General features: G+C 51.8%; 1 pseudogene; it reads left to right on the top strand.

Moving 5' to 3' along the window:
* Positions 1–6569: 6569 nt before the first annotated feature.
* On the top strand, positions 6570–8631 carry LOC139359309 (uncharacterized; annotated as a pseudogene).
* Positions 8632–10390: the final 1759 nt, after the last annotated feature.

Here is a 10390-nt window from a genome sequence, read left to right on the forward strand (position 1 = left end):
TCAGAGCTAAGAAGTGGAAGGACTCGGGACTGGGAGGCGCTGGGGCCTCTGGGTGCTGCCCCTGCACCTGCCCATCTCAGTCGTGTGAAACGTTCTGCTTCTTGATCATAGAGGTCCGTTTGAGGCAGAGGCTCTGTGACCCGCACACACCTCCCAGAAGAAGATAATGCAGAAACACTGAAACTGGAAAGAGGGAAAAAGTCACCCCACACAAAGGTTCTGTTTTTTGACCCGGGCGTAGGCTGCATGGGTGTGTTCATTATGTGAGCATTCGTAGGACAGTACATTGAAAATAGGTGTACTTGCCGGGCGCGGTGGCGCAAGCCTGTAATCCCAGCACTTTGGGAGGCCGAGACGGGCGGATCATGAGGTCAGGAGTTCGAGACCATCCTGGCTAACACGGTGAAACCCCGTCTCTACTAAAAAATACAAAAAACTAGCCGGGCGAGGTGGCGGGCGCCTGTAGTCCCGGCTACTCGGGAGGCTGAGGCAGGAGAATGGCGTAAAAACCCGGGAGGCAGAGCTTGCAGTGAGCTGAGATCCGGCCACTGCACTCCAGCCTGGGCGACACAGCGAGACTCCGTCTCAAAAAAAAAAAAAAAAAAAAAAAAAAAAAAAAAAAAAGAAAATAGGTGTACTTTGATATATGTTTATTATCCTTCAATAAAACAGACAAATGCTAGCAAAAAAAGAAACAGATATCATAATATTAATAAAAGACACAAAGAAATAAAGACCACCAATATGGGATGGGTAGAAACCCATATGATTTCCGCTACAACCCTCGCAGAGATATGCCAGCTGGATCAGCTGCTTCTATAACCGTCCAGCTACAAATGACAGGAAACTTCCCAGCGCACGGGTTTGTCCTACTGCAGTGCAGTGAAAGAGGGTAGAAGTCCAAGGTGAATGCAGCCACCTGTGACATCATCTCAGATAAGGGTTCTGTCTCTTGGTGGTTTTTGGCTTCTGTCCTTGTGGTTGGGGGATGGTTGCTGCCCCCCAGTCAAGATATCCTGTTCCAGAAGAAGGAAGAGCTGAAGCAACAGGCCATCCCCACAAAGCTTCTCTCTTTCTACCTACATCTCCTTGGCCAGAACCAGGTCATATGGACAACCCTATCTGTGAGGGAGACCAGGAATCTGGGCATTTCCCTTGAGGAGAGGAAGGCAAAGGGAAGGGTGGGAGTAGGTGACGAGCCTCTTTCTTACAGAGTGTGCCACACCAGTTGTGAACTACCATGGACCAACCAACATATCTTCAAAACAGAGAGAGCAAAAAATCATAGAAGCACACATATTAATAAATCCACATTTAGTCTCAGAAATTGAGACACAAGCGGACCCAAAGCAATTAGGGATATAATAGATTTGAAAAGCACAAATGGGCCGGGCGCGGTGGCTCAAGCCTGTAATCCCAGCACTTTGGGAGGCCGAGACGGGCGGATCACAAGGTCAGGAGATCGAGACCATCCTGGCTAACATGGTGAAACCCCGTCTCTACTAAAAATACAAAAAAAAACTAGCCAGGTGAGGTGGCGGGCGCCTGTAGTCCCAGCTACTCGGGAGGCTGAGCCAGGAGAATGGCGTAAACCCGGGAGGCAGAGCTTGCAGTGAGCGAGATCCGGCCACTGCACTCCAGCCTGGGCGACAGAGCGAGACTCCGTCTCAAAAAAAAAAAAAAAAAAAAAGAAAAGCACAAATAGGCCGGGCGCAGTGGCTCACGCCTGTAATCCCAGCACTTTGGGAGGCCGAGGCAGACAGATCACGAGGTCAGGAGATCGAGACCATCCTGACTAACATGGTGAAACCCCGTCTCTACTAAAAAATACAAAAAAATTAGCTGGGCATGGTGGCGGGTGCCTGTAGTTCCAACTACTCAGGAGGTTGAGGCAGGAGAATGGCGTGAACCCAGGAGGCGGAGCTTGCAGTGAGCCAAGATTGTGCCACTGCACTCCAGCCTGGGTGACAGAGCGAGACTCCATCTCAAAAGAAAAAGAAAAAGAAAAGAAAAGCACAAATAACAAATGATCTAATGGATCTATATAATGGAACTTTATAATCATTGAACAGAGACTATATTATTTTCACACATAAGTCAGTCCCCAGAATTAAACATTTATTGGACCACAAAAGAAATCTCAATAGGTTACAAGCAGAAACCATACAGTTCACATTCTTTGACTATAATGAAATCACTTAGAAATTAAGAGTAAGGGCCAGGCGCGGTGGCTCACGCCTGTAATCCCAGCACTTTGGGAGGCCGAGGCGGGCGGATCACAAGGTCAGGAGATCGAGACCATGGTGAAACCCCGTCTCTACTAAAAATAGAAAAAATTAGCCGGGCACAGTGGCGGGCGCCTGTAGTCCCAGCTAATCGGGAGGCTGAGGCCGGACAATGGCGTGAACCCGGGAGTCGGAGCTTGCAGTGAGCCGAGATTGTGCCACTGCACTCTAGCCTGGGCGACAGAGTGAGACTCCGTCTCAAAAAAAAAAAAAAAAAAAGAGTAAGAGCCAGGTGCAGTGGCTCACGCCTATAATCCCTCCTAGCACTTTGGGAGGGCAGGAGGACTGCTTGAGGCCAGGAGTTCGAGACCAGCCTGGTCAGCCGGGCCCGGTGGCTCATGCCTGTAATCCTAGCATTTTGGGAGGCAAAGGTGGGTGGATCACGAGGTCAGGAGATCAAGACCATCCTGGCTGACATGGTGAAACCCCGTCTCTACTAAAAATACAAAAAATTAGCCGGGCGCGGTGGCACCTGCCTGTAGTCCCAGCTACTGGAGAGGCTGAGGCAGGAGAATCGCTTGAACCTGGGAGGCGGAGCTTGCAGTGAGTCAAGACTGTGCCACCGCACTCCAGCCTGGGCGACAGAGTGAGACTGTCAAAAAAACAAAACAAAACAAAACAAAAAACAACGCCACCAGGCCCAGATGGTCTCAAAAAAAAAAAAAATTTTTTTTTTTTTTTTTTTTTTTGAGATGAAGTCTTGCTCTGTTGCCCAGGCTGGAGTACAGCGGCATGATCTCAGCTCACTGCAAGCTCCACCTCCCAGGTTCAAGTGATTCTCCTGCCTCAGCCTCCCAAGTAGCTGGGAGGACAGGCACCCACCACCACCCCCATCTAATTTTTTGTATTTTTACTAGAGATGGAGTTTCACTGTGTTAGCCAGGATGGTCTCGATCTCCTGACCTCGTGATCCGCTTGCCTTGGCCTCCCAAAGTGCTGGGATTATAGGCGTGAGCCACCACGTCTGGTCCTCTCTCCCTGTTTTTTTGACCCATTTGAGAGTAAGTTGCAGACTTAATGCCCATTGTTCCTTATCACTGGAGGGCATGTTTCCTCAAACAGGGAAAGCGCCCGTGTCTCCCCTTAACCACAGCAGACCATCGCAACCAGGGCCAGATCCAGATATTGGCATGACATCACCATGAACCACAGACCCAGGAGAATTTCACGGGCGGCCCCAGTGACATCTTTTATGGGTCCAGATCCAATCCAAGCCCCCGTGGTAGTTTGTAGTGTGTTTCTTTCGCCTCCTTCAATGAGGAATTCACAGCTTTCTCTGTGGCTTGTCCTGTAAGGGTTTTGTTCCACATTTGAGTCTGACAGTTGGAGTCGGCTGCTTGGAGTCTGGTAGGGAGGGCAAGGGGAGTGTGTCTAGCCGGTAGGCAAACTGAGGCCAGAAGGCTTAGAGGCCTGCTCAGGCTCTCACTGCAAGGTGACACAGGTGGCAGGGTTTGGGGGCTCACTGGCCCTTCCCTAAGACCACTGAGGGCTGGAGCAGGGACTCTTTTTTTTTTTTTTTTTTTTTTTTAAAGATGGAATCTCACTCTGTTGCCCAGGCTGGAGTGCATTGGCGTGATCTTGCCTCAATGCAACCTCTGCCTCCTGAGTTCAAATGACTCTCCTGCCTCAGCTTTCCGAGTAGCTGGGATTATAGCCACCCATCACCTATAATTTGTATTTTGGTATTTAATCTGTATTTTGTATTTAATCTGTATTTTTAGTAGAGATGAGGTTTCACCATGTTGCCCAGGCTGGTCTTGAACTCCTGGCTTCCAGTGACTCGCCTGTCTCATCCTCTCAAAATGCTGGGATTACAGGCATGCACCACCATGTGTGGCTAATTTTTGTATTTTTAGTACAGACAGGGTTTCACCATGTTGGCCAGGCTGGTCTTGAACTCCTGACCTCAGGTGATCCACCCGCCTCGGCCTCCCAGAGTGCTGGGATGACAGGCGTGAGCCACCGCGCTGGCCTGGACTGGGAACTCTTGAATGTCACTGTTGACTGATAAGGCAGGCCAGTGAGGTCAGAGAGCAAGAGGACCACTCTTTGAAAATCTAATTTAGGCCGGGCGCGGTGGCTCAAGCCTGTAATCCCAGCACTTTGGGAGGCCGAGACGGGCGGATCATGAGGTCAGGAGATCAAGACCATCCTGGCTAACACGGTGAAACCCCGTCTCTACTAAAAAATACAAAAAACTAGCCGGGCGAGGTGGCGGGCGCCTGTAGTCCCAGCTACTCGGGAGGCTGAGGCAGGAGAATGGCGTAAACCCGGGAGGCGGAGCTTGCAGTGAGCTGAGATCCGGCCACTGCACTCCAGCCTGGGCGACAGAGCGAGACTCCGTCTCAAAAAAAAAAAAAAAAAAAAAAGAGAAAGAAAGAAAATCTAATTTAAAACATGATCCATTTTTATTTTTTGAATTTGTCTTTCTTTGTATTTCATGACTGTGGTATTTTTGAACAGTACAGACTGGTTACTTTGTAAAATATCTCTGAGTTTGGGTTTGTCTAGGGCTTCCTGATGATTGGATACCATTTCTGCAGTTTGGGCAGGTGCAGCGCAGAAGTGATGGTGTTCTCCTCGGTGCAGTGTGTCATGAGCCACACGATGATATGCTGGGACTTGTTCCACCCTGGTGATAGTACAGTTTATTATCTGGCTAAGGTGATATCTGCCAGGTTCCTTCACTGTACAGTTAATGAATTTACTTTGTACTTACTAATTAACAAGTAGTAAAGAGTAAATGCTGTGTGAGGAGATTTGAGGCTACACGGATTGCCTGCTTCCACCAGCCTTTCACCAGTAGTTTTAAGTGCTGGAGTTCACGCTTCCCTGAATCAATTAATATGCTGGTTGCCAAATGGAAGTTCTCTTTCTTTTTTTTTGTCTTGCTCTTTTGCCCAGGCTGGAGTGCAGTGGCGTGATCTCAGCTCATTGCAACTTCCACCTGCCGGGTTCAAGCGATTCTCCTGCCTCAGCCTCCTGAGTAGCTGGGACTACAGGGGTGTGCCACTATGCCTGGCTAATTTTTTGTATTTTTTGTAGAGACAGGGTTTCACCATGCTGGCCAGGCTGGTCTCAAACTCCTGATCTTGTGATCCGCCCACCTCTGCCTCCCCAAGTGCCAGGAATACAGGCATGAGCCACCATGCCTGGCCTACTTTTTTTTTTTTTTTTTTGAGACGGAGTTTCACTTTTGTTGCCCAGACTGGAGTACGGTGGTGTAATCTCAGCTCACTGCAACCTCTGCCTCCTGGGTTCAGGTGATTCTCCTGCCTCAGCCTCCTAAGTAGCTGGGATTACAGGTGCATGCCACCATGTCTAGCTAATTTTTTGTATTTTTAGTAGAGACAGGGTGTCACCATGTTGGCCAGGCTGGTCTCAAACTCCTGACCTCAGATGATCCTACCTGCCTCAGCCTCCAAAAGTGCTGGGATTACAGGTGTAAGCCACCATGCCCACCCATGCCAAATGGAAGTTTTATAATTCCATTATTCCTTCTGCTGCACCCCCCATTTATATATAAATTGTCCTAGGTTTGGCCAGAGGGAAGCCCCTTGAGCCATCTCTTACCTTTTGACACATCTCCATCTTTATTTTGAGATGGTCTCACTCTGTTGCCTGGGCTGGAGTGCAGTGGTGCAATCTTGGCTCATTGCAGCCTCGACTGTCCCAGCTCTAGTGATCTTCCTGCTTCAGCTTCCTGAGCATGTGGGACCACAGACATGTGACACTGATATGGTGTGGCTGTGTCCCCATGCAAATCTTGTCTTGAATTGTCGCTCCCATAATTCCCCTGTGTGGTGGGAGGGGCCCAGTGGGCGGAAATTGCATCATGGGAGTGGGTCTTTCCCGTGCTGTCTTCATGAGGTAGTAAATAAGTCTCACGGGATGTGATGGTTTTTTTTTTTGAGATGGAGTCTCGCTCTGCCGCCCAGACTGGAGTGCAGTGGCACGATCTTGGCTCACTGCAAGCTCCGCCTCCTGGGTTCATGCCATTCTCCTGCCTCAGCCTCCCGAGTAGCTGGGACTACAGGCGCCCGCCACCACGCCCGGCTAACTTTTTGTATTTTTTAGTAGAGACGGGGTTTCACCGGGTTAGCCAGGATGGTCTCCATCTCCTGACCTTGTGATCCGCCCACCTCGGCCTCCCAAACTGCTGGGATTACAGGCGTGAGTCACCGCGCCCGGCCGATCTGATGGTTCTATAAAGGGGAGTTCCCCTGCACACGCTCTGTCTGCCTCCATGGAAGACGTGACTTTGCTCCTCCTTCGCCTTCCACCATGATTATGAGGCCTCCCCAGCCATGTGGAACTGTGAGTCCATTAAACCTCTTTCCTGTATAAATTACCCAGACTCAGGTATGTCTTTATTAGCAGCATAATAACAGACTAATACAGACCATTCCTGGCTAATTTTTTTGCGTGTCTGTTTGTAGAGATGGGGTTTTGCCATGTTGGCTAGGCTGTTCTGAAACTCCTGGGCTCAAGCAATCTTCCTACCTTGGCCTCCCAAAGTGCTGGGATTACAGGCATGAGCCACCACGCCCGGCCTGTTTCCTTGAGTGCTTCCTGACTTCCTGGCACAACAGGATATCCCAGGCTCATCTCAAACATTCCCTGCCCCAGCCCTGGATGTAGCCTTCGCTCCAAAGAACCTCTGTTCCTGTTAGTGGGAAACGGAACTGAGATCTGGGCAGGGCATTGGGTGTGCACATGACTACTGGGACTTCATTGTTTCCGGGCCCTTCTGACAGGCAGAGCTGGGAACTGCACACACACACACAAACACACACCCCTCTACCTCGCTCTATTCATTTACTGTATGAAAAAGCATGAAGCCGTGCATAGTCCAAGCTACTCAGGAGGCTGAGGAGAGAGGATCAGTTGAGCCCAAGAGTTCGAGGTTACAGTGAGCCTTGATCACTGCACCCCAGCATGGGCAACAAGAGTGAGACCCTTAACAAAAAAGAGAGAGAGAGCGAGACCGGGCGCGGTGGCTCACGCCTGTAATCCCAGCACTTTGGGAGGCCAAGGCAGGCGGATCACAAGGTCAGGATTTTGAGACCAGCCTGGCCAACGTGGTGAAACTCCATCTCTACTAAAAATACAAAAATTAGCTGGGCGTGGTGGCGCATGCCTATAATCCCAGCTACTCAGGAGACTGAGGCAGGAGAATCGCTTAAACCCGGGAGGCGGAGGTGGCAGTGAGCTGAGATTGTGCCATTGCACTGTAGCCTGAGTGACACAGTAAGACTCCATCTCAGAAAAAAAGAAAAGAAAAGAAAAGAAAAGTTACATGCATTCACACCAATACTGCAATTGTAGTCCAGCACATTAGCGGGGCATGGTGGTGGGCACCTGTAGTCCCAGCTTCTCAGGAGGCTGAGGCAGGCGTGAATGGCGTGAACCCAGGAGGCGGAGTTTGCAGTGAGCCAAGATCTTGCCACTGCACTCCAGCCTGGATGACACAGCGAGACTCCATCTCAAAAAAAAAAAAAAAACAAAAAAAAAACCCACAAAAAAACCACAGTGTGGCGTGGGACATCTCCCATCCACCCATATGTCACCCAGGACTGGCTCAGCACCTCCCACCCGCCACCACTAGCTCACCCATGACACATCACCTCCCACCTGTCACTGCTGGCTCACCTGTGACACCCCAGGCAGCTCAGATGCTCAGCAGGTCCTGCTGGTGAGAAGGAGGCAGCAACCTGTGCTGTCTGGGACACAGGCATTGCTGGGCACGGAGGGACCTGGGACCTCAGCCACGCTGGAAGCTGGCCTCTCGTACAGACGGTGCCTGGCAGATGTGGACGGGCTCCTCAGGCTCCTGGCAGCCCACCCCTGCATTCTCACCATTCCTCCTGGAAGTCTGGCCAAAAAGGACTCAAGGCCTGTCCCATCTGTGCCTGGGGCTCACTGTGGCTCCCTTCAGTGGGGCTCTGCTCTCTCCCCACGTGCTTCTCCTCCAGCTCCCGGGCTCTGCCCCAGCACCCGCCCTGAGCCTCTTCCATTCCTGGCCCCAGCCTGTCCAGGGATCCCAGGGATCCCAGGGGGTGCCTTCGCCAGCCCAGCCCCTTGCCTGGTGGATCACCACTTCTGTCTCCTGCTGCTCTGCCCCCTGCCCCAGGCCTGAGAAACCTGGGAGGACCCTCAGGGAGGGTCAGGGATGTGTGATGCCAGCAGGAGACCAGCGAGTTCCCTGGCAGGAAGCACACTGCACAGGGAGCCTGCTGCCATGCTGCCACCCACATGCACCTGTCAGGCCGCAAGGAGTGATGCCCAGGGCGGGGCGGGCAGTGGCTGCTGTGGGGGAGGCGCTCTGGGCAGTGCTGTTTCCTGAGAAACTGCAGCCCCAAGGGGCCTAGGCAGAGCCTAGCCTGAGTGGGGTTGAGGGGGAGGTAGGGTGGGGATGCCCTATGATGTGAGGCCTGTTGCGCCCTGGGGAGGAGACCCAGTGCGGTGGGGCCCAAGCTCCAGCGTTCAGACTGTGTGGGAGCCCTGAGGCTCCCTCACCCCGCAGGACACCCCATCCTGTGTGGAGGGGAGAGTAGGGTGGGCCAGAAGGCCCACCTGGACAACTGAGGCCCCTCCCCGCCTGCTACCCCATCTGCTTGGGCCCAGGAAGGGAGGGGCCAAGGCAGACCCCTCAACATACGTGCCAAAGCCCGATGTGGAGCCGCCCACACACCAGGAGCCCAGATTCTGGCATTCGGCATTTTTTCTGACATCAAAAGAGTCTCGGCCGGGCGCGGTGGCTCACACCTGTAATCCCAGTACTTTGGGAAGCCGGGGCGGGTGGATCACCTGGGATCAGGAGTTCGAGATCAGCCTGGCCAACATGGTGAAACCCTGTATCTACTAAAAATACAAAAATTAGTCAGGCATGGTGGCGGGTGCCTGTAATCCCAGCTACTTGGGAGGCTGAGGTGGGAAAATTGCTTGAACCCGGGAGGTGGAGGCTGCAGTGAGCCGAGATCATGCCACCTGCACTCCAGCCTGGGTGACAGAGCAAACTCTCTCTTTAAAAAAAAAAAAAAGGCCCGAGCCCGGTGCAGTGGCTCACACCTCTAATCCCAGTACTTTGGGAGGCCAAGGTGGGTGGATCACCTGAGGTCAGGAGTTTGAGACCAGCCTGACCAACATGGAGAAACCCCATCTCTACTAAAGATACAAAAAATTAGCTGGATGTGGTAGCGGGTACCTGTAATCCCAGCCACTTGGGTGGCCGAGGCAGAAGATTTGCTTGAACCGGGGAGGCAGAGGTTGCAGTGAGCCGAGACCACGCCATTGCACTTCAGCCGGGGCAATAAGAACGAAACTCCATCTGGAAAAAACCAAACAAACAAATACTGAGCCAGCTCACGTGTGTCGCTTCACCTTCCTCAGGCCTCGGTCCTGTCTTACTGCTCCAGTTCAGTCATGCCTGGGAGATTCGTCTGAGTCGCCGCGGGCATCGGTGGTTCCTCTTTGTTGCTGAATTGTATTCCATTGTAGGAATAAACCACAGCACGCTGACCCAGCCTCCCACTGATGAACATTTGGGTTATTTCTGGTTTGGGGCTTGTTGAATGGTGGCACCCAAAAGATGTGTCCACCCAGATCCTATGAAAGGAACCTTCTTTGGAAAAATAATCTTTGTAAATGTCATTCATTAATGACATTGAGCTGAGATTATCTTGGAGTTGGGTGGGTCCTAAATCCAATGACAGGTGTCCTCAGAAGATCGAGGCGGAGGGAGTCTAGACACAGATACACGGGCGGCATTGCTGCAGCCCCCAGCAGCTGGGAAGAGGTGCTGGAAGGATTTTCCCTCAGAGCTTTCAGAAGGAGCCAATCCTGCCCATGCCTTGATTCCAGGCCTTGGTTTCCCAGACTGTGAGAGAATGCGCTGGTGTTGCTTTAAGCTGCCCGATTGGGGAACTTTGTTACGGTATCCCTAAAGAAACGCACAAGGGCTGTGATGAGGAACTCTGCTCGGTAGGTTCCTGTTTGTGTCCCTTGGTCATAGAAGCCCTTCTCCATCTTGGGTGTGTATTAGCCGGGGTTCTCCAAAGAACCAGAGCCAACAGGAGACAACACCCGTCTCTGTATCTGGAGAA

Source organism: Macaca nemestrina, chromosome 17 (genome assembly GCF_043159975.1).
Source record: "Macaca nemestrina isolate mMacNem1 chromosome 17, mMacNem.hap1, whole genome shotgun sequence".
Taxonomy (NCBI): Eukaryota; Metazoa; Chordata; class Mammalia; order Primates; family Cercopithecidae; genus Macaca; species Macaca nemestrina.